Source organism: Otolemur garnettii, unplaced genomic scaffold (assembly GCF_000181295.1).
Source record: "Otolemur garnettii isolate 467f Iridium unplaced genomic scaffold, OtoGar3 scaffold00049, whole genome shotgun sequence".
Taxonomy (NCBI): Eukaryota; Metazoa; Chordata; class Mammalia; order Primates; family Galagidae; genus Otolemur; species Otolemur garnettii.
The window spans coordinates 7,317,409-7,339,162 of NW_003852444.1; the positions used below are offsets into that span (position 1 = coordinate 7,317,409).

General features: G+C 41.9%; 1 protein-coding gene across 2 annotated transcripts in view; it reads left to right on the forward strand.

Annotated features, from left to right (window-relative positions):
• Positions 1-21,754, forward strand: part of PTN (pleiotrophin) — a 106,668-nt gene that overhangs the window by 25,672 nt on the left and 59,242 nt on the right. The window lies entirely within an intron of this gene.

Sequence of the window (21,754 nt, forward strand, 5' to 3'; positions counted from 1 at the left end):
GAGTGCCACCCTCACTGTTTGGTACTGACTGAGCGTACTGGACCGAGTGCCACCCTTACTGTTTGGTACTGACTGAGCATACTGGACCGAGTGCCACCCTTACTGTTTGGTATGTACTGAGCGTACTGGACAGAGTGCCACCCTCACTGTTTGGTATGTACTGAGCGTACTGGACAGAGTGCCACCCTTACCGTTTTCTCATACCTCATCTCACCTGAAGCATTACTATCCCATTTTACAAATAACAACACTGAGGTCTCAGACAGAGTAAGCTCATTTCTCAAAGTCATCAGCCAGCGATTAACAAAAGCCGGATTTGAGTTCAGCTTGTCTGCCTCCAAACTCCATGATCTGTTTATAACCACCCAGGAAGCTGGGATAGGAAGATTACTCCATCCAGAAAAGGCCTGTGGCCACTGGTTCATCCATAGCACACACATCCACAAGTCTGATCTCCAAAAGGCCTGGGAATGCAAAGTTAAACGGGACTTAGCGCCCACCATTTGTTTCCCTATAGCTCTGCGTGATAAGCCCACAGTACATAGAAAGTTAACATTTAACACGAAGCCACAGACGATGAAGTACTTCAGGAGGGAATCTGCAGAATTCTATCTGACTTCCTTGTCCTTTGAGGTCTCTGGAATTGGTGGAGTTACTATCCTATCAGGGCCAGCCTGGGAAGCACAAAATGCTGAAATATTTGGTTTATTTCATAAGTCCTTTTCCTGTGGTTTCTCTGTCACTACATCACTATTTGTGAAGAAAAGCTCAAGTATGTTTGCTCCCGAAAACCTTCTAAGCCCTCCAGCCTATCGAGTCATCCAGTCTTGAGCTCCCAGGGTCCTTCCTCATTCTGACTGGCCCTCCATCCATCCCAGGGTCCTTCCTCGTACTGGCTGGCCCTCACTCACACATCCGAGGTCACTCCTGTCTCAGTTCATTCATCTTCTTCCTGCAAAGACTATAAACAATTTGAGGGAGGGACTGTGCCTTCCCCTCCAAGATAACACGGGACCTTGCAAGGCGGCATTATTTACTCTGTGAGTTGCCTACATATACTCAATATCACTGTATTTAAGTTAAGTATTCTCTCTAGGGGGACCCTATAAAATCCAAGGACAGAAAACAAATCAACACATGCTTACTCATCAAAGTGTTTGTCCATGTGGGATCGCAACATTTTGAAGTTTCTAAGATGAGAAGGAAGAGTACAGTGCCTATGGCTCAGTGAGTAGGGCACCGGCCCCATATACTGAGGGTGGCGGGTTCAAACCCTGCCCTGGCCAAACTGCAACAAAAAAATAGCTCAGTGTTGTGGTGGATGCCTGTGGTCCCAGCTACTCGGGAGGCTGAGGCAAGAGAATCGCCTAAGCCCAGGAGTTGGAGGTTGCTGTGAGCTGTGTGATGCCACCGCACTCTACTGAGGGTGATAAAGTGAGACTTTGTCTCTATAAAAAAAAAAAAAGAAAGAAAAGAAAAAGAAGGGACACAGTTAAGTTCCCAAATTTAGAGGATTTCTCAAAGATGGGACTCTAGTTCCTGCAGTCAATATACCAGAGGTACGGGGATTACCACATTGGGGACCTCTGGAATTTCTCCCATCCTCTTTAATTACCCACAGGCCTGCTGGTCAGTTAAAAAATTTAAAGAAAAAATTATGATTCTAGAGGTGTTTGGACACTTATAAAATTCTTGATATTTAAATTTGACTCTCACTAACCAGATGAGAAAAAAACCTGAAAAATTTTTGATTCCTTCACTGAGGATAGCAAAATGATAGACAAAAGACCCCACCACCCTTATCTGGAGCCTGCAGAGCTTGGATTTGGACACCCAATTCCCCCCGACTCCCCCAGGCCTCTGCTCGTCAGGCCTGACACACCCAGGGATGGATTCACTAGCACAGTCTCAGAAAAGCTGTGGGTGATTGGTCTGATTTCTGATTAGGAAGGCAGGCATGAGTGTAAATGAAAGAGAGAGAGGGAGAAAAGGAAAAGAGAAAAAGAGAGCGCCCACCGACCTGAGAGGAATGCTACCTCTCATGCGGGCCAGGCTCGGGGGCAGACAAAGCAGTTAATTGTGAGCAGTTCCATTAAGGGGCCTGGGAAACTCCGGCCCAGAGGGGCCGCTGTGACCCATTTGGCAAAGGCGCTGCTGGCCTGGCATATTTCTACATCCTAGACGGTCAAACACCTGGGTTACTTCATGAGTGCAGCCCTGTTCTTTTAGAGATTTATGATGTTCACCAAACCTGGCAGCTGGCTAAATTTCAGGGAAGGCCATGCTGTGGAAGGCCAGCTTGCAACCCGACACCCCCAGAGGGCTTCACTTCACTCTAGGTTCTTGCTGAACCGCCTGACTATTTTCTATGGCAAAGAAAGTGCCCTCTACTGTCTTTGGGGACCACTCGATCCTCTGATATGTGATGTTGGTCATATTTAAAATCAGCCCCCACCTGTTTGAAAGACATGAGGCCTCTGTTATTCATGAAAGGTGCCCTTGGGGGTCTCTCTTTATAAAATTCTCTTCTATTGCATCATTCGACATACGTAATCATGGAAAATGCTTCACTCTGAATTTCTCGGGAACTCTTGTTTGTCCTCCCAGGACACTTTGGAATAAGGCTTGTGTTCTGTACTATGGAGGATGCCCTCAAGATCAAAATTCCAGAATAGGGACGGAGGTGCAGTTGTGGCACCTTGCTCGGAGCTTGCCCACCCAGGAGGGACAGACTGACAATTGAGCTGATGCAGCTTGAGTTCAGAGTCCTGAGAATTTTCATTTCTAACAAGTCCCCAGGCAAAGGTGATGCTGGAGGTCTGAGGATAAGTACTTTCAATATGAACAGAAAATCTCAGAATAAGCTACCTGGAGAGCAAGAAGGGTCTTCAGAGATTATTTTATTCTGAGGTTTGCTGAGGATACTCGGTAGAGCCTCAGGGCCGTGATGAGGGGCCTCAGGGTAGATGCAGCGGGAAAGGGGGGGTGAGTGCTGCTTGTTTTTATCTATTTTATTAATGTATATTGGAATTTTATATGTGGTTTTACCTAATAGGATGTTTTTGCTGCTTGAAAATGAAGCTAGGAATCTGGTTCATTGTTTCATTTTTAATATAAAAATAGAGAAACAAGGGCAGAGACTAGGACCACAGATTTGCATGGCGAAGTTATTGTGCAATCTGCCAGTGCAGAGTGCTCTCTCTCAGAATCTGCAAATTTAGAAGCACGTATGTGTCCGATGCTGCAGGTAGGGCCCTCAGCTCCAAACCCACTCTTCTTCACGCTGCCCTGTGATGCGGGACTGGAGACACTGCAGATCTCATTTCTGTGGGCTCCATGTTGGGTTGTCCTTAAAGGTTACTAAAGGGAAAGTCAGGGTCACTCAGAGGATTAAGACCTGAGTGGTGTTGAACTCCAACCAGATCTCTCCATTATAAGTTTCAGGAACTCTCTTCCTTAGAAAATGTAATTTTGACTTAGTTTTTAAATGTAAATGCAACTTCAACTTAGTTTTAAATTCTCCAACACCCACCCTTAAGTGCTTGGTTTTCAACAGTACTAGCTCAGAGATTACAGGAATGGAGACTCATGTGGGGCTGCTGCCTAAGTTCTCTTCTGTGATTAAGAATTCAGACATGAGTTTGCCACTTCTGTTAGTGTTTCAGGGTATTCAGAAGAATCCACCACCCCCCACCTTCCCCATAGTCCTCATCACTTCCATAATGGTGTAGAGCCGCAGCCATCTGGGCTCTTAAGGCACTTTCTTTAGTAGGTAATTTATCACAATCAACCACAGGTGCTCATCTGATTAATGGGGATACCATTGCATTGCATAATTATTAGCATTCTATTTTCCATTGGTAAAGAGCCCATCACCATGAGCAAGTCCAAGGACAGAACACAAATGATTCCTCAGTTTCATTTGAAAGGATCTGATTCATGACCTCATGCGGCTACCGATGTCTGCATGTCAGGACCAACCCTTAAAATCACACTGATGATTTTAACAGACAGCAGGAACACAAATAAGAGTGTATGGATTTATTAATTAGGTAACTAAAGTAAAACGTGGAAGAATCACCTACAGACACAAAGCAGCAGCACACAGGACGGGTTTGGACCTGAGGGATAACGACTTAAAAACAGGTGTAATGCATACAGCATGTGTGTGTGTGTGTAATTTCAAGTGGCTCATAATCTTGCCTAATCCTGTGAGACAGCCTGCATTTTGTAGGACTTTTTTTTTACTTCTGCAATGACTACTTTAACTTGTGTGATGAATATGTTTATTTATACATGTCTACCTTACATTAAATGGGGGTACTTATATGTACCCTAGTATGTGAAACAAATCAGATAAATACACATAGAGACAGGGATAACGAGCCGTCCTACTGCTGAATCTGCTTTAATCTGCATGGTCAATGTCCAACCTGTTCTAGACAGCCTGCCCTGGACTTGTGTCTTTTAGGGCATCACACAGTGAATTCTGGCAATGCTTCAGAGCTCAAGGCTGAGATTCAGTGACTGTAAAAGATTCTTTTTCCTGCCTTTCTCACAGGATATTCTAGTCCTGCTCGTCACCCAGCAGTTGAATAATGGATCCCTCAATAATAGAAGAACAGATGAAAATAACATTATGAATACATAAAAATAAAATAATATAAGCAAAACTTTATTCTGATTTTCAAATGTAATTTCTCAACTTCTGCTCATAACCCAGCTGCTGATTTAAAAGGCAGGATAGTAAGCCCACCTCTGGCCCAGTCCAGTTGCGCTGTCCATGGCGGATGTCCAGTACTCAGGAGATACTAAGTTCTAAGAGGGGAGAGGTTCTTTTGAGCTCCTAAGTGGATTAAATGAAGCTTCTCCATCCAACACATATGATAACTCTGGTACATTAAATTTCATAACCTTAAAAAAATTTCATAACCTTGTGGGAGACAGAGAGGACTTTGCCTCATAATTTTCAGAATAGTTATTCATGTGTGAATGAAATAAAAAAAAAACTTAGTCAGAGTGTATTTATTTCATTCTTAGTTATAAAAGAGCTGGCTGAGAGTAGAATTTGGTAATAAGGTGAAGGTCAGTTTTTAAAAAAATTTTTTTAGTTGCAAACCACAAAATCCCCTCTGGCTAGATTAAGCAGTGAGAGATAGCTTCAGGGATTGAGATGGCTCCCACAATTCCTGGCATAGCTGATTGAATAGATTCTGTGCTTAACTGGAGGAATGGTTCCTAACAATACAGCACAGAGCTGGGACACCGTGACAGCTGCTGCGTCTCTGCCATGATGAGAAAGTGTAGAGTTGGGGAGCTGCTAGGGAATCTGCTGGGGTTAGTGCCAGGCCATTTCCATCATGAACAGGAAGGAAGGAATCGGAAGGTCAGGGGCAGAGCCCTGCTGTCAGGCTGGAAGTCTCACCTGCGTACCTATTGTCCCAGGCCTGCTTTCCCCTTCCTGACTCAGGTCTGTCGTGAGTGCATCTGACTGGCAGTTCCCTAACTCACACCCCAAACTGCTCTAAGGTAGCTAGCTGTTCAGTTGTTGTTGTTTTAAAAATCTGTTTTGTTCTGAGTTTCTTTCCACTTTCCATTTTCTACTTGCCAAAAGAGAGTTGGGTTGGGTGTTGAGCAAGTCAAAACGTCATGATATGGATGTGGAGATTCTGGGCAAGTCGGGCGGCTCCCGGCAAAACGTCTCTCTGGAGACAGATTTTGGGACGGGGCACAACCAGGAGGGCTCGGTTTCAGCAAGATGGGCTGGAGATGAGGGAATAGAAGGGAGAAGAAGGGAGGTTATGAGGTACAGGGAAGCAACCAGAAGCATTGTGTAACTGCATCACATTATAAATAACACTTAACCCAGTGGGTCTTGGAGCATCATCTGCCTTTCGTCTTAGGAGGCCCCCTACTGCTTGGTTCCCTGGCTCTTTTACCTGCTCTCTGTCACTGGTAGAAAAGTAAGTAAAACATCTCTTAGCAAAACTGTTTTAAGAAATAGGAGTTCTAGAAACTCCCAAAAGAGAAATAGAGAGATTCACTCAGCTGCCTCTCTGCGTCGTCGTTTATATTCATTTTTGCTGGAGAACGATTACAATGATTAAAAACTTGGCTTTGCTATTGGCAATGAAAAGAAACAGTTATTAATATCCTGTCCTTTCCATGCGAAGACATCATAGTTGGCAACGACACATAGGGTTTACAGACTCCTTAGAGCTGAAGCATTGCCGTTTGTGCCTTAAAACCAGGTCCAGCTACCTTTGTCCTACGTGGCCAGTTGGTGACAAATGGGCCACCTCATTTTACCGGGCTTTGCTTGACTTCACTTCTCAGGTATTGTGTTTTCTGCAGATGGAGGGTTTGTGCTAACTCTGTGCTGAACAAGTCAATCAGCACCATTTTTGTAAATAGCATATGGTCATTTCATGTCTGGGTGTACCATTTTGGTAATTTTCTCAATATTTAAGAACTTTTCAATATTATTGTATCTGTTATGGTGATCTTTGATCAGTGATCTTTAATGGTACTTTGCAATTGTTTTGGAGTGCCGTGAACGCCACCCATGTAAGATGGTGAACTTAATGGATAAATGCCCTGTGTATTCTGACTGCTCCCCGATCAGCCATTCTACCTATCTCTGTCTTTCCTGAGGTGCTCTTATTCCTTAAGACACACAGTACTAAAGTTGGGCCAGTGAATAACCCCACGATGCCCTCAAAGTGTTGAAGTGAAAGGAAGAGTCACATATCTCTCATTTAACATCAAAAGCTGGACATGAGTAAACTTGGTGAGAAAGCCATGTCAAAAATTGAGATAAGGGGAAAGCCTTTTGTGCAAATCAGCCGAATTGTGAATGCAAAGGAGTAGTTCTTGAAGGAAATCAAAAGTCCTACTCTAGTAGATGTGAGAACGATAAGAACGTGAAATAGATAAGAAAAAAGTTTTTCCATTGAGCCAAAACCTAGATGAGAGCAAGCCCTAAGGGTCTTCAATTCTGTGAAGGCTGAGAGGCGAGGAAGCTGTTGGAGAAAAGTTTGCAGCTACCAGAAGTTGATTCATGAGTCTAAGTCTGAGTCTAAGAAGCCATTTCTATAAAAGTACAGGGTGAAGCATCCAGGGCTAGGAGAAGCAGCAGCAAGTTATGCAGAAGATCTAGCTAAGATCACTGACAGAGGAGCTGCACTGAGCAACAGATTGTCAGTGTAGACTAAACAGTCTTCTTTTGTAAGAAGATGCTATTCTAGGGAGGAGAAGTCAGGGCCTGGTTTCATAGGACAGGCTGATGCCCTTATTTGGGGCTAATGCTGCTGATGACCTGAAGTTGTAGCCAATGCTGATTACCATCCTAAAAATTCTAGAGCCTGTAAGAATTATGCTAAATCTAGTCTACTTGTGCTCTATAAGTGGGACAACAAAGCCTGAATGACAGCACATCTGTTCAGAACACGGTCTACTGAATAGTTTAAGCTCACTGTTGAGACTTACTACTCAGGAAGATTCCTTTCAAAATACAGAGGGTGCCAAAAATTACGTACACACTTAAAGGACAAAATCTTACTAAAATTTTAATACTCAATGTATACCAATAATGTTTGTTACCTTGTATCCTGTATTTCTTGTATTGCAGAAGTCAAATATGCCTTCAATATTACAATTTTCACACAGGTTTTTTTTCTTTCTCAAAATGCATATACATTTTTTGGCACTTTCTGTATTGCTGCTCCTTGAAGATGCATCTGTGCATCTAATCACTCAAGGAAGGAGATGTATCAGGAGGGTAATTCCATTTCCATGCCTTCTAACCCAGCCTCCGTTCTGCAAGCCATGGATGAAGGGGCAGTTCAACTTTCAAGTTCTATTTATTTCAGAAATATATTGTATAAGGGTTTAGCTACTGTACAGAGTGATTCCTCCGATAGATCTGGACAAAGTAAACTGAAAACCTTTTGGAAAATATTTACTATTTGACACATTATTAAGGGGACACATGATTTATGGGAAGAAGTGAAAATATCAACATTAACAGTTCAAAAGAGGTGGATTCCAGCCTTCCCGGATGACTTTGAGGGGTACGACATTTCAATAATGGAAATAACCACAGATTTCGTGAAAATAGCAAGAGAACCAGGGTTAGAAGTGGAACTTGTAGATGAGACTGAATCGCTGCGATCTCCTCATACAACTTGAACAGATGAGTTATTTTTTCCGGATGAACAAAGAAAGCATTCTCTTGAGATAGAATCCACTCTTGGGGACAATGCTATGAGCATTGTTGAAAGGGCAACAAAGGATTTATAATACTACATAAATTTAGCTGATAAGATACCAGCTGGGGCTGAGAGGATTGACTCCACTTGTGAAAAAATTTCTACTGTGAGTAAGATGCTATTAGACAGCATTGCCTGGCGAAGACTCATCTTTCGTGAAAGGAAGAATAGATCAGTGTGGCAGACGTCATTGTTGTCTTATTTTCAGAACTCATCACAACCATTCCAGCCCTCTGGAGCTAACACTGTAATCAGTTAGCAGCCATCAATGTTGAGGCAAGACCCTCCACCAGCAAAAAGATTATGACTTGCAGAAAGCTCAGGTGATCATTAGCACTTTTAATAATAAGGTATTCTTAAATTAAATAATATGCTTTTTTTACATGATGTTATTTCGCAACTAAGGGACCACAGTGTAGTGTAAATGGAACTTCGATCTGCACTGAGAAACCAAACACATTTGTGTAACCTTGCTTTCTTGCAATTATTTATTTTATTGCCGTGGTCTGGAACCCAACCTGCAGGATCTCCTAGGTGTGCCCGTAATTCCCTTTCATCAGGTCTTCCCACACTCCAAGATGCAGAGAAATTTTATCTAACCTTCACGTTTTACTCTGTGCTAAGATTAATTTCAGTGTATACTTTAGATCACATCCTTCTTACTTCCTCTTTCAGTCTCAGCTTCTTGTGGCCATTGACACCGACAGAATAAGTCAACATCTTCTTAAGACTGGAGGTAACTTAATTTCCATTTGAGCTTCTCGGGTGTCAAAAAACAATTTCACATAGTTTAGAGCAATCCAGTAAGTTTCGATTTATCTAATTCATTCAAATCATCTTGCCCTGGCTGGCTGTGGTGACTCCTGTCTGTAATCTTGGTGCATTGGGTAGCGAAGGTGAGATGATCACTCCAGCAAGAAGACAGGAGTTCAGATGAGACTGGACAACGTAGTGAGATCTTGGCTCTACAAAAGAAAATGCTTTTTGCTTCTCACTAATATTTGCACTTGCTAGAATATGTTTATGCTACAGGGAACTTATGGGAAGCCAACACGCTGGAGACTGGTGGAGAGAGGAAGACTGGTTTAAAATGTCCATCTTGTCCCTGGTCATCATTTTTCTGCCATAGATGTTTTAATTCTCACCATGTCTAAGGATAGGGACTGTGATTATTGCCAGATCACCTGAACGTAGTTCCCATCATGATATCTGTACCCCAAATTGGCCTTACCAAGATTTAAACTCTTGTACCCTGCCATAATCTACCAAGAAAATGAAACAAGGCAGATAGCCAATTGCTTAAGAGGCTTCAATTAGATTTGGTCAACTGAACTGAGAAGTTGGTTACCACTGGTAGGACGTGTGTATGTCTACATGTTTGTGTTTCTGTAATGTGTTTATATTAAATAGAAGGGTTCATTCTGTGCTGATTTTATTTTCTTAATGGTAAATCCAGTTCTTCCTATAACTTTCTTCCTCCACGTAACTAGACAAAACCATAAAGTAGCTCTCAGAAGAGCATGGTCATTGCAGAGCACAGGAAAAGACAAGACAATTCATGACTTTTGAATACCAATTTCGGAGCCTCGAAAGCCATAGAAGATTTGATGCCTAAAATTTGTAATAATAAACAATGAATCGGCTCAAGGAGAGGTGATTCTTCCTCCTCCTAGATTAGATAAAGATATAGGCTGTAAAAAAGCAGATCAGAGGGAGCCGCATTATAAAGACCCAGGTGTGTCCCTCATAGGGTTTCTGTGCCTTTCCTTTGCATGAGAGAGGACAGAGGATGCAATCCTAGAAGCTTTAGAGATTCTATGAACTGGTGATACTGCTTTTTACTTCCAAAGAACACAAGCAATCTTGTAACATCCTCCACTCCAACCTGCGGCATTCTTCATGGAACAAGAGCAGCACTAGGAACAGCCGTGTGGTGCTTGGTAGGGAGCTCCAGGCTGCATTCTGCTGTGACTCTGTCCCTCACTTGTGACTCGGGGCAATTGTCTCAGCATCCGTTTCTATTGGGCAGTGTTGCTGGTGTTGGTTTGTGCTTGTTGAAGCATTACTGTCAAGTGTGATCTCAGAATTATAAGCCATATTACATATAGAAAACACCAGGCTGGATTACCCACATTTAATATATATGTGCAAATTATATTTCTTTCTGTGTATGTGTGTATATATATGTACAAATATAGTCATAAATGTGTTCAGTGTGAGTTCCTAATCAAGGAAGAATGGATTTCAAAGAGCTGGTTGTGGTCATATAAAAATTACCAAAATGGATTGTTGGAATGAAAAATTATTATGAATAAGTCAGCTCTCCATCCAATTAGAGGCATTCTTAAAGCAAACGTAAATGGCCTTTTCATCCAAAAATGTGTGTAATGATTTATTCCAGCGAACATGTAGTGAGTGACTTCCAAGTACCAAGTTTGGGAATTCAGGGAGTGGTGCCTTTACTAGTACAATATGAATAAGTACCTTTTCTGTCCTGCCCTAATAAGGAACTTGCATTGTCAGAAATGAAACGGCTCTCAAATCCTGCACCCCAGCGGACCCAGCACGAGGCAGCATCAGTGAGGAAGAAAAAGGACAAGCATGAATGTTCATGGAGGCTCAGACTATCCACGGGGGAGGGAAAATGTCAAGATGGACCAAGCCCAAACTCTAGATATATTCCAAAGTAGCTGCCACATATGCCACTGATATCTGGATTACATTTCAGTTTTTCAGCTGAGAATTGAATCCTTGTGGCATGTATGAAAAATCGGAACCCACCTCCGGGTGCCAGTTGCTAGTGTATGTCAAATCCATTATTTTCGGATGAAGTCTCCAAAGCCCTGGAAGAAGTGACTGCCCAAGCTGTGTCCCAAGGAGTGGCTAAGCCAGCACTCGAGGGGACTACCCCTGTTTCTAGTGCTGTGGTTTTTGCGGCTGCATTTAGCCCTGGCTAAGTTGCAATGGCTCACTCTCATGCTGTCCTAATGTGAAGGAGATCTTTCTAAAACAGTAAGTCACATTTCATTTTGAGAATGTATTCAGCTGAAGGATTGCCATATTTAGTAATTCAAAGTAAAGGTAAGCAAATACTAGCAAAGAGACAAAGAAATTGTGAATATACTTCCAAATCTGCTGGAAGATGAAAACTCAGCTATTTTTGTTATCCTTGGTCCAGATTTTTCTATTCCTATTAAAAAAAAATTGGTGAGTTAAGCTGTATTGGCTTTGGCATTTTTTCAAAGGGTTTCTTTCATTTCGTAGAAGACCTCATTTATTCCTAGCTCTCCCTGCTCCTAGGAGGTTGGAAACGCAGCCAGGGCATCTGATTTATATAATTAGCCTTGCGTGAGTATGGATGGCCTCTCACTCCAGCATGAAGTGAAGTGAACTTGAGGAAAAACACTCTCCCTTTATCCTCCTTCTTACCCTCCCTCTCAACTCTACTTCTCATTTGTAGCTCGATTTACCAGGGAAAGCCATGATTCTGCAATCCAATGTGACCTCACCCTGTCAGAGCTTTCAGCCAGAAAGACTTAGAGCCCATCAATTTCATAATAATGGGTGAATAATGACGGCCCCTTTGGTATTGCTTTCACCCAAATCCCCATTTAAGGACGGTGACTAGAAGGACAAAGGCTAGTGTTTCAGGAAAGGCAGATTTAGGGGAGATCAGCCATGGAAATCAGCATTGGCTCACATGTCCAGGACCTAATGAGAACCTGGCAGGGCCCCAAAAGGAGCTGAATCCACTCTGCCTCTACATTTGAGTCCCCTATTTTGGTTCTTTTCATGGGAATCTGTAGAACTATAAGAGGAGGAGGTGAGGGGACAGGGCAGGGAGAGCGGGGAAGCCCAGGGGAATCTGCTGCAGGTTCATTTCAGTCAGTGTCCTTAGCGCAGTGACAGTGGACAGAGTCTCTGTTTCCCCTGTGAGGGATTCCTCCCCTCTCATTTCTACATGCCATCTAGTGAGTTCTGTAGATGTTCAAGGTCACTGCCCCAGATGGTGGCCACTACGTATGCTTCAAGTCCACTCGACTCAAGGCAGAGGAGGTTTCCACTCGACTGAAGCTCCTGTGAATTTGCCAATTTGACTGTCAGTCTCTTTATTTTTCTTTTTTCACTCACGCTACATCACCTCCTTCCTGCATGCTCTTATGCTTGAAATCTGACACTTTTGGAAAATGTAGTCAGAAAGTATCAGTAGAACTAAAATAAAAGGGAAAGTGAACACAGATATTTGGGACTAATGACATATTTCCTGGGGAAGTAAGTTGAGAATTCTATTTGAAAGGAGCTGGAGTATTTCAGTGAGGAAGGCGGAGGACTTTATTTCCTGCAAACACAAACCTCATCCGGTTGCCGTGGCATAGGTGTTGTCCTTGATGGCAGAGGAGTGGGCTTCAAGGTGATAGAAACGTCTTCCTGCCCCATATGTGCAGCATATCTTGATTACTGTGGTTTCCAAGGATTGAAAACTCTGGAGATCTCAGAGGTGGCATTCATATGGTAAAAACAGAACAGGTTTCCAGAGAGAAGGTTAATAAATTAGAGAATGTTTCCATCTTGTGGGGTAGAGGGAAATGCAGTGAATGTGGTAGAATTATTGACCTTTACCTAGTTTTGAGGTTGGTCAAATTTAGTGCTGATTTTTCCCCTGTGTTTAACATTTTTAAACCAACAGGAAGTGCTATTTGTGTGTCCCTCTCTGTGTCCTTACCCATGTGGTTGACCATGAGGACATTGTCCATTCTGATCTGAGTCACTTTCTTCTGCTGTAGTTGCTTCTGGGCACATCAAATTGCCCAGCAATGCTTGTTGGAATACAGATTGACTATATCCGTGGTCTAAATAACGTATCTCCCATCACTTTGTCTCTGGTGTGTAAATACATTTCCTCTGGACGAGTGTTGCCTTTTGCAGAAGTTCCAGTTCCTGACTCCCTGAGCCAGGGCCTTATTTCCCTACTTCTCAGATCCCACACTGTGCCACCAAGATGGTTAAGGAAAGAATAATCCCAGAGGCTCTGTGGCTTTTTCTTTCCATTCTCGTCTAGGTACAATCTCTTGTCTTACGATGTCGTGATACAAGCCAGAGGCATTCGTTCCTGAAACAGTTGCCCCTTATGGGTAACTCAGTTTGGGGAGATGTGCAGTATCGGGTTTTATTCCCCAGGTTTCGGTTTGAGGGCTTGCAGCTTGCACTCCACGCTAACCTCCCCACTCCTCATTTCTTTCCCTGGCATTCCTTCTCCCGTGCCCTCCCCGTTTCTTAGCCTGCCTCTCAGCCATTGGGACTTTCTTCTTCAGCTCCTGCTTATTGATGAATGAGTTTCATTCATCTTTCTCTCTCTCTCTCTCTTTTTGATGGGGAGGGGAGCGGGGTGGTCTGTGAATAGCTATAGACTCTGCCTGCTCCCATTTTTCCTCTTGGCTATTCAGTTCCATGGAGACAGAGAGTGGAAGAGAGCAGCAGGGTGGGAGGCCCCAGGGTCAGAGGTCAAGAGTGGCCACCTTTTGAATTAAAGCTTCTGATTTCCACTGCGGATAACATATTGTAACCCAGAGTAACTGTGTGAGTACTTGACTGTCAGGAGACTCAAAGCAAAGGGAAGGAGGAGGAAAGGAGGAAAAGATCAGAGAAAAGGGGAGGAACACAGATCTGGGGGTCTGTTAACATTATTTGCAGAGTTCTCAAGCATAGTGTTTGGTGACTTCCGTGAGAGTCATTATGCTCTGAGCCACTCTGCATATACTCTGTAGCGTTGAACTATATTGTGCAGTCTATGTACAGAAGATTACAGCGTCCCTGCCTTACGGACAGCATTGCTTAAAACAATTTAATTAGGTGGCAAACTACTGTGCGACATCAAGCTTATTTCTTTGGCGGGGTATGCCACATGTGAAATTTATTGTCACTTCTTAGAGACTTTGCGAGACCAGCACTCAGGAGGCTGTTTGTAACTTTGGGGCATTAGAAATGCACGGAAGCTTGGTTGAATCAGTGTCTTAGTGACTGTCTCATAGCTGAAGTGTAAGAGACGGTCAGGGAATGAGCGTGGGTGTCTTCCCATGCACACACGTGCCATTTTAACCACCCCCATATGATTTTGATGAGGAATGTATTAACATTAAAACAAAATTATACTTTTTCCACTGAATTTTTAAGGGCTTCATTTGCAGTTTTATTTATCTTTATGCATGTGTCACAGACCTCTGCAGTAATTAATCATTGTGTATGAAAAAAGGAATCAAGAATTTTTGAAAAATTAAGAATTTTTCAAGCATCATAGCGCTTGTATGTGATAGAGACTTCTTTTATATATAAGATGATCCCAATACAAATTGAGGCTTACTAAGAGAAGTTCTCATGTGATTAGACTTTTAGGTGTCTTGTGCATAGGTTTTTATTTTACTAATACAATAATAATCTGAATTAATTCCTTAAAATACAATGATTCCACCTGGGTCTTTGTTACAGTGACTTTTAAAATCAGGTAGGTCATCAGAATAAGCTGGGAAATAAATTGTGTTGTTCTTGGGTTCCATGAGTGGTGGTTCTGATATGCAACTTGTCTTGTAAACTACTGTCAGAGGACAGGGAAAGTAAAAGGGGAGGAAATCTTGTAAATCAACTTTCCAAGTCTGAAACACTTAGGAGAATTCAGAGCCATATATAACAAAATTCCATTATGACAACAGCAAAAAAAAAAAAAAAAAAAAAATACAGTGAGAGTGTTGCAAAACAAAGCATTTCCATGTCTCATGCAGCTGGTCCAGAGAAACAGTGCCTTACTGATATGATTACAATAAATACCCTACAATGAATAAACATGAACATCAAGCGCTTTCTCTTTGAGACCATTCGAGGAATAGTTACTGTTTCACGAAGGAACTAAATTGCACACAGTTTACACTTAGAGCAGGGAGAACAGAGCTGAACCAATTCACTTTTGAGTTATTTGTGCAACTGTGTCCTATCACTAATCATGTACCTGCACGATAATGTGAAATAATTCACATGGAAATGCCTTAAAATTATAGAATCATCACACAGATCTAAGCTGGAGCCCACTGTTGCATTTTTCTCAACACAATTTCATTACACAACAGCATCAAAAATACTGGAAAATTCCCAGGACTCCTTGTCAAAAATGTGAACCTGGAGAACCCAGAACAAGGGAAGGAGGAGGGTGCAAATGATTTGGTGACACTTACTGTGATGTTCAGTGACTGTGGGCTGTAAACCCAGCCCCTTGGCCTCCACTTCTGATCTCCTTTCCTCTTTGCCTCAGCCTTTCCTTCTCCGTTGTCTTTCACTGAATTTTACTTGATTGTTAGAAGTTTATATGTTCATTTTAAAAGCAACCAAATTCTTTCTTTTACCCAGCAGTTAAGTATTATGTTACTATCCTTACAACGTTCAAGCTGTCTGGTAATTAGGAGTCAGAAGATATGATATGTTACCTCTGCTTTGTTTCTTATTAGCTGTGTCAAATTCTTGACGGCATTCAGCCTTTCTAAGGATTAGGTCTCAGCTCTGGAAGATGGGGATAATACCAATTATTCTGCTTGCTTCAGAAAATGATGGGGATCAAGAAACTATGCACCACGTCCTTTGTAAAGCCATAAATTGCTATCTAAATATAGAGATTTGGGACTTTACTTTTTTTTTTCTTCATTACACTGATTTTTTTGGACTCTCCAGATACTTTTTATTTTACACAGGCATGATTTTTAGGATATAGATTTCTTAAAAAGAAGGGTTTTTATGTTTATTATTTGAAAAATTAAACAGTAACAAAAATAGTAGATTACTAGGACCCTTAAAAGACATATATTCACATTTTAATCGTTATTTCTGAATTTTGACATACAAGAACAATGAGGTTCAGGGTTACTTCGACCTATTAGATCTCAGTCTTCAAATGAATGATAAGATACACTTTAAAATTATGAAATTTTTATAATTTTACAAAAGGGCAAAACATACGTTTTTGATGAGTAATGAGTTGACGAGAAAACTGCTAGAATGGCTGTTTTTTAATTTGTTGACCTTAATCTGAGTTCCTAGAATTCTACTCATTCTGCATCTGTAAAAGGGCTCCTTGGTACTTCCCCCTGGGAATGCAGAATTCAAGCATCAATTCCGTGCAGGATTCTGCACTGAATAGGCTAGCCATGCATTTTTGTTGACTTTATATACACAATTCTCAGCTGTCTTGACATATTAGGGGAAAGCTGTGGCTCCTTCTAGTTGTTACTTCACTATCTGAATTTACGAAATCTGCTCACTATTCCTCTGTCTTTTTAAACATCCACTCCAGTCTAGCTGCCAGCTGGTTCAATCTCAGGGCTGTGACACCTCTCACTGTTGTCTCCTTCCAGCTGGACTCGTGGCCTTCATGGTGAAGACCCATGAGCAGTGTTCCTTACCCACCATCTATAGTGGCATTTACACTGCCCCTGAGCTCCCCCCATGCCGATCTTTTCCTGTAGTCCTGCTTTGGTTTCACGGACTGACTCAATGACCTGAATAGCCCTGATTCATTTCTTTTTCTGACACATAGTGTGAGTCTTCAGATGATTCTTTGGGAGACTCAAGTCCTATAAGGATATTGATTTCAAGAGCCATGTTTTATCAAGTATTGTACATATCCTTTTCATATTGTTTTTTCTAGAATCCAGTCCTGACTTCTTTGCCTTTACTCAAGAAATTATTTAAGAGCCTGTTTAAACAACATGAAAAGTGGGTTATGAATGAGAATTCAGCTTAAGGGATGGGAGGAAGGATTAAAATGTAATTAATGAATAAACTATGTATCACATTCAGAGTGGGATTTTGAAATGGAAGCTTCATCTGGACAAGACAGTGCACAGCAATTGGCTTACAGTTTCTCAGGACGGAAGCAGTTCAGGGAGAAACCAAAGTCCCGTGAAGGGAATGCAGATCTTTCTCTATGCTCTTTGCAAATTCTCCTCCAAAGCCCAAGGTTCCTCCTTACTGGTTGGGAGACCCGCAGTACTGTGTAGGCCTGCGGGGCCTGGTTCCTCTTAGGTTAGCAAAGGCCTGCTCATTTCTCCCAGGCTCCTCCAGGCCTCATTGTCTCTGAAAACCTTCCTGAACTCCCCCTAGACTCCCAAGGGAGAGTTAAATCCCTTCTCTCATCTCTTTCTATAATGCCCCAATATCTTTCTCTGTGGTATTGTCAGCTTATTTTTCCCCTCCCAGGCTATGATCTTCTTGAGGGGAGGTACCTCACCATATTTCATTCTGTGTCTCTGCTGTCTAGACTTGACCTTGGCTGAAGTCTACAATGCACTTGATAAATATTCATAAGAACGAATGCATGAAGAAATAAAAGAAAAATTAAGTTCCATTGAAATAGCGGATGATTTTTATGCTTTTCAAATTATACTGCTGGGATTAAACACCTGCCCTTAGGCCCTAAGTCTACTCTGATGATCACAAACTTTTGAGTCAGATGGGCAAATGATATAAAAAATGTATAAACCATGAATTTTAATGTAATGTCAATGTTAGGTCTGTGTTTCTATCACCTATTTATTGAGCAAGAGAGAAGTGGCATTGCTCCCACACAGGTGGTAGTCACCCCATCTTGGATTTGGCATGTGTGGTAGAATTTAGGTCTTCACTGGCCTTTTAATGAGTGATGCCTTTGATGCTGCAGCCACTGTGATTCTAGGACCAGAACAGAGTCTCCTGCAAAAGAATCAGAATATTAATTCTTCAGAGCTGATTTTCAGTCAGAGAAGCAGAAAACAGAACTGTGGCATTTCTTTGACGTCTGTCCTTTCACAGGGGCAGGGACAGGGACAGGGATGAGGAGTGAGGACAGATTCTCTATTGAAAGTTAAAGGTTGTATGTTGGATACAAGCACAATTTTGATACCAAAGCAATGTGGTTAGTAACACCAACCTTTTCTGTCTCCACTTTGGAAATACCTATCCATCATATTTGGGGGCTTCATGGGGAACACTTCTCTTTGTCCTGAATGTTACCATTCAGTGTCCTCATAGAGGGGTGCTACGTGGACCTTCGGGTGGATAAAGTAGTACATTTGACTTCAGGCCCTGACTGTGTTCCATGTGAACTTTGCTTGATGACCTGATCATTTTAAAACTCAGTTTTCCCATTCAAAAAATGGGACGGGATTAAGGCAAAGATGAATGGAGAGAGTAGCATGCAGAGCACTTAGCCGAATGCCCAGAGTCAAAACAAAACAAACAATAAAAAACACAAACCAAATCCAGTTCATGTTGGCTGTTGTCGTTGTAAGTTTTCTTATAGTTAGAAGAGATCTACTCTGGGCACTGGATGCCTGAATAACATGACCACAGGGGCCGCCAAAAGTTGGAGTAGGGCTGGACATACTGTGCATAAATAGTGCTGTGCCTGGGAAGGCCCGTGGGTAAGTAGCTGGACCTATATAAGAAACACGTCTGAAGGCTCAGTGCAATTTTGTATTAAACCCCAGAGGCAGGGAAGGCACTCTTTGCCGTCAGTATTGAATGAAACATTCTCTAGAGTTCTCCAATTGCTCCCCATTCATCCAAAGCTCACTGGGACTTAGAACTGATTCCCACATTGACTCCAGGAGAGAGCGTGGGGAGAAAAATGGCTGTCGTCTCGCCTGGGCTTGGGGCTACCACCCAGAACTGAAGCCAGGTCATTTCTCTGAGTCCCTGAATACATTACAGATCTTGTTTAGTTTCTTTGCTCACAAGCTGAGTTCTGGATAAGAAACCAAAAACAAAGTTACTTTTTTGAAATGCATGGCAGGAAACTCTAACTCCTGCAGAGAGTTGGTGCCATGAGCAAAGCAAGTTGACAGAGCTGGATGCTTCCTGCTATTTGGGGCGGGAAGGCAAGAAACAGTCCTGCTTTACAATAATTATAGGCAACAGTGCTAGGAAGAAAGTAGGGCCTCTGTGGTCACAATCTGTTGTCAACATGGGGTGCTGAGCCACCAAGAGTGTGCACAGAATCTTGACCAGCTCTCACTGTGTGCCAGCAATCAGCTACTCAGCGGCTATGCATTTTTAACATGAGTTTTAATTTGGAATATATGCCTCTTTAATTACATATATTTTTATAATAAAACATGTGGAAGGATCATAAAATTCGAAAAAAAATAATTTTCTCCATTAAAGAAGCTATTAAAAGACTGGGATGTTTTTTCTTCTACTTAATGTCTAATCAAAGACTAAATAAGCTTTTAGACAAGTCAGGTCAATATCTGGCTGAGTCCAGAAAAAGAAAATCAAAAGTGTATTTACTCAGTTAATGAATATAGACTTGGAGATTAGTTCAATCAAAATTTAATCAAAATTTAGATTAACACAAATCTCAGGATTGTAGAAAATTCACATTTAGAAACAATAATGTTTTATATTTAAGAATTCCATGGACTTTTAAAGTTGCACATGGACCTCTGTTTTATCCATTCCTGCTCCTTAATTCTTGAGTTAGATACTTCACGTTGGAACTCAGTAGCTGAGCTGCTGTGACAGTCCTTTGATCTCTGCAGTGTGAGCTACTTATGCCATGAGGACCCGAAGAGGCAGATTCAGAGCATGCTTGTGACAGTATTTATGGGTGCAGACAGCAAACCGTCCCTCCCCACCACTGAAAAGCTTCTGGCCTCCTGGGTATCCCACTGACCTAACTTCTCAGCTCTCGCAGATCTATTCTGTCTGCATCCCCAGCTCCTCTATTCTGCCTGAGTACCAGGAGCCTGACCTTCCTGGGAAACAACAGACTCCTTTGTCATCTGGCTCCTGCTTGGCTTTGGGCAAGAGCAGCACTATCCGTGGCTTAAGTGTTGGGAAAGAGTGTGTCTGGGCTGCTCATTGCCTTCCCTCCCCTCCTGCTTTTGTGTGTTCTTAGAGGTGGTTTTTACTCAGGCTGCTCTTTCATCCTCTCTCTCTCTTCCTCTCAATCACCCCTTCTACCTCTTACCTCAGAACTAAAGATGGTAAAAGCTTTTGGTTGTTGCTCATCTCAAAATGCTTCCAGTCTCTCCTCGGTGCTCCCAAACTCTCTTCACATGTCTTTCAATAATGCATTTGTTAAACTCTCCCCAAGGAATCCCTTTGAGGATGCAGCCTGCTTCCTGCTGAGATACTTCTCTCTGTGATGCTGGTGGGAGCTCCACTCCATTCAGAAAGATCCACTCATCAAGTCTTCGGTATCCACTGTGGCTTTCCCACCTCCACATGTGCGAGGCACTGCCCTTTTATGCCACGAAATTTCTCCCAAACCTGACCCAACCATGCTCTCCTGAAGGAAGTGAGGATATCAATTCTGTGGGAAAAATGATTCTGCTCTGTTTTGTAACATACGCATTTAAAAAAAATCTTTTATTCAACACTATCTTATCTACCTGTGTCATATAGAAGCATCTTTGGGCAAAGTCTCTTGTTTTCAATTCTATGCATTTCCCTATGGCATCCACTTCTTTGTCATAAACACTGGAAAATGGATTTGGTGATTTAAATTAACTCTGACTTAGAACGTTTTTTGACTTTTTTTGTACAGCCAAGTAAGCATAAACTAGCTCAACTTTCCACACTGTATAACAACCTCCTCAGACTAGGACAAGCACCGCTGAATGAAGTCTGTTGAGGCCATCTGAGCTGCCTTGATTTTCAGGGTCTGACAGAGGACCAGAAATGTCAGGATCAGTGTGGATACACAGAAAAATAATCAGGCCTCTGTGTTTGGCTAGTGTTCAATTCTGGGCTAAGTGGTGTGGTGACTGGTATCACTAAACCAGAGATTGCACAGAGACTGTTCTGTTTCAACAATCCTCAACTGATGCAGCTGAAATCAGAGTCCTACTCACCAACCTCTGTGGCCACAGAAGTACTCGAACAATTGGCCACAATATAAATGGGGTGAGGAGTTTATTTTGACTGAGTAGTATTTTAATGGATTTTATAAGAGACTATTCATTGGAAAGGCAAGTAATATCACAGTGGTCTTCTGGCAGGTGACAATTTGTTTTGGAGATGTGAGCTCCCAGACCAAATCGTCTCCACTCTTTAACATGCCTCTACCCTAAATTCTCTTTCCTTTAACTCTCTTCTTACTTAATCCACCTTCCTCTGTACACAGTAGTATTCTAATAATTCTGTTTGAATTTTTGTTGATTTTAGAATCTCTCCAGCATTATAGTTATTTGAATCTTTTTATGTCTCACAATTTTCTTGATTGCTTATAGATTATTTATTAAGATTATTATAATAAATGATAATAGTGGCCATGGGGTTTATCATTTATCAATTGATTTCATATGTATTTACTTGATTCTATGAAACAGTTTTTTCATATGTATTTACTTGATTCTATGAAACAGTTTTTTCATTTGTACCTGAAGAGATGGAGATTCCACAAGAGCTCACAATTTGTTCTTGATCTTTCATGAAGTCAGTAAGGACTGTGGGACCAGAGGAAT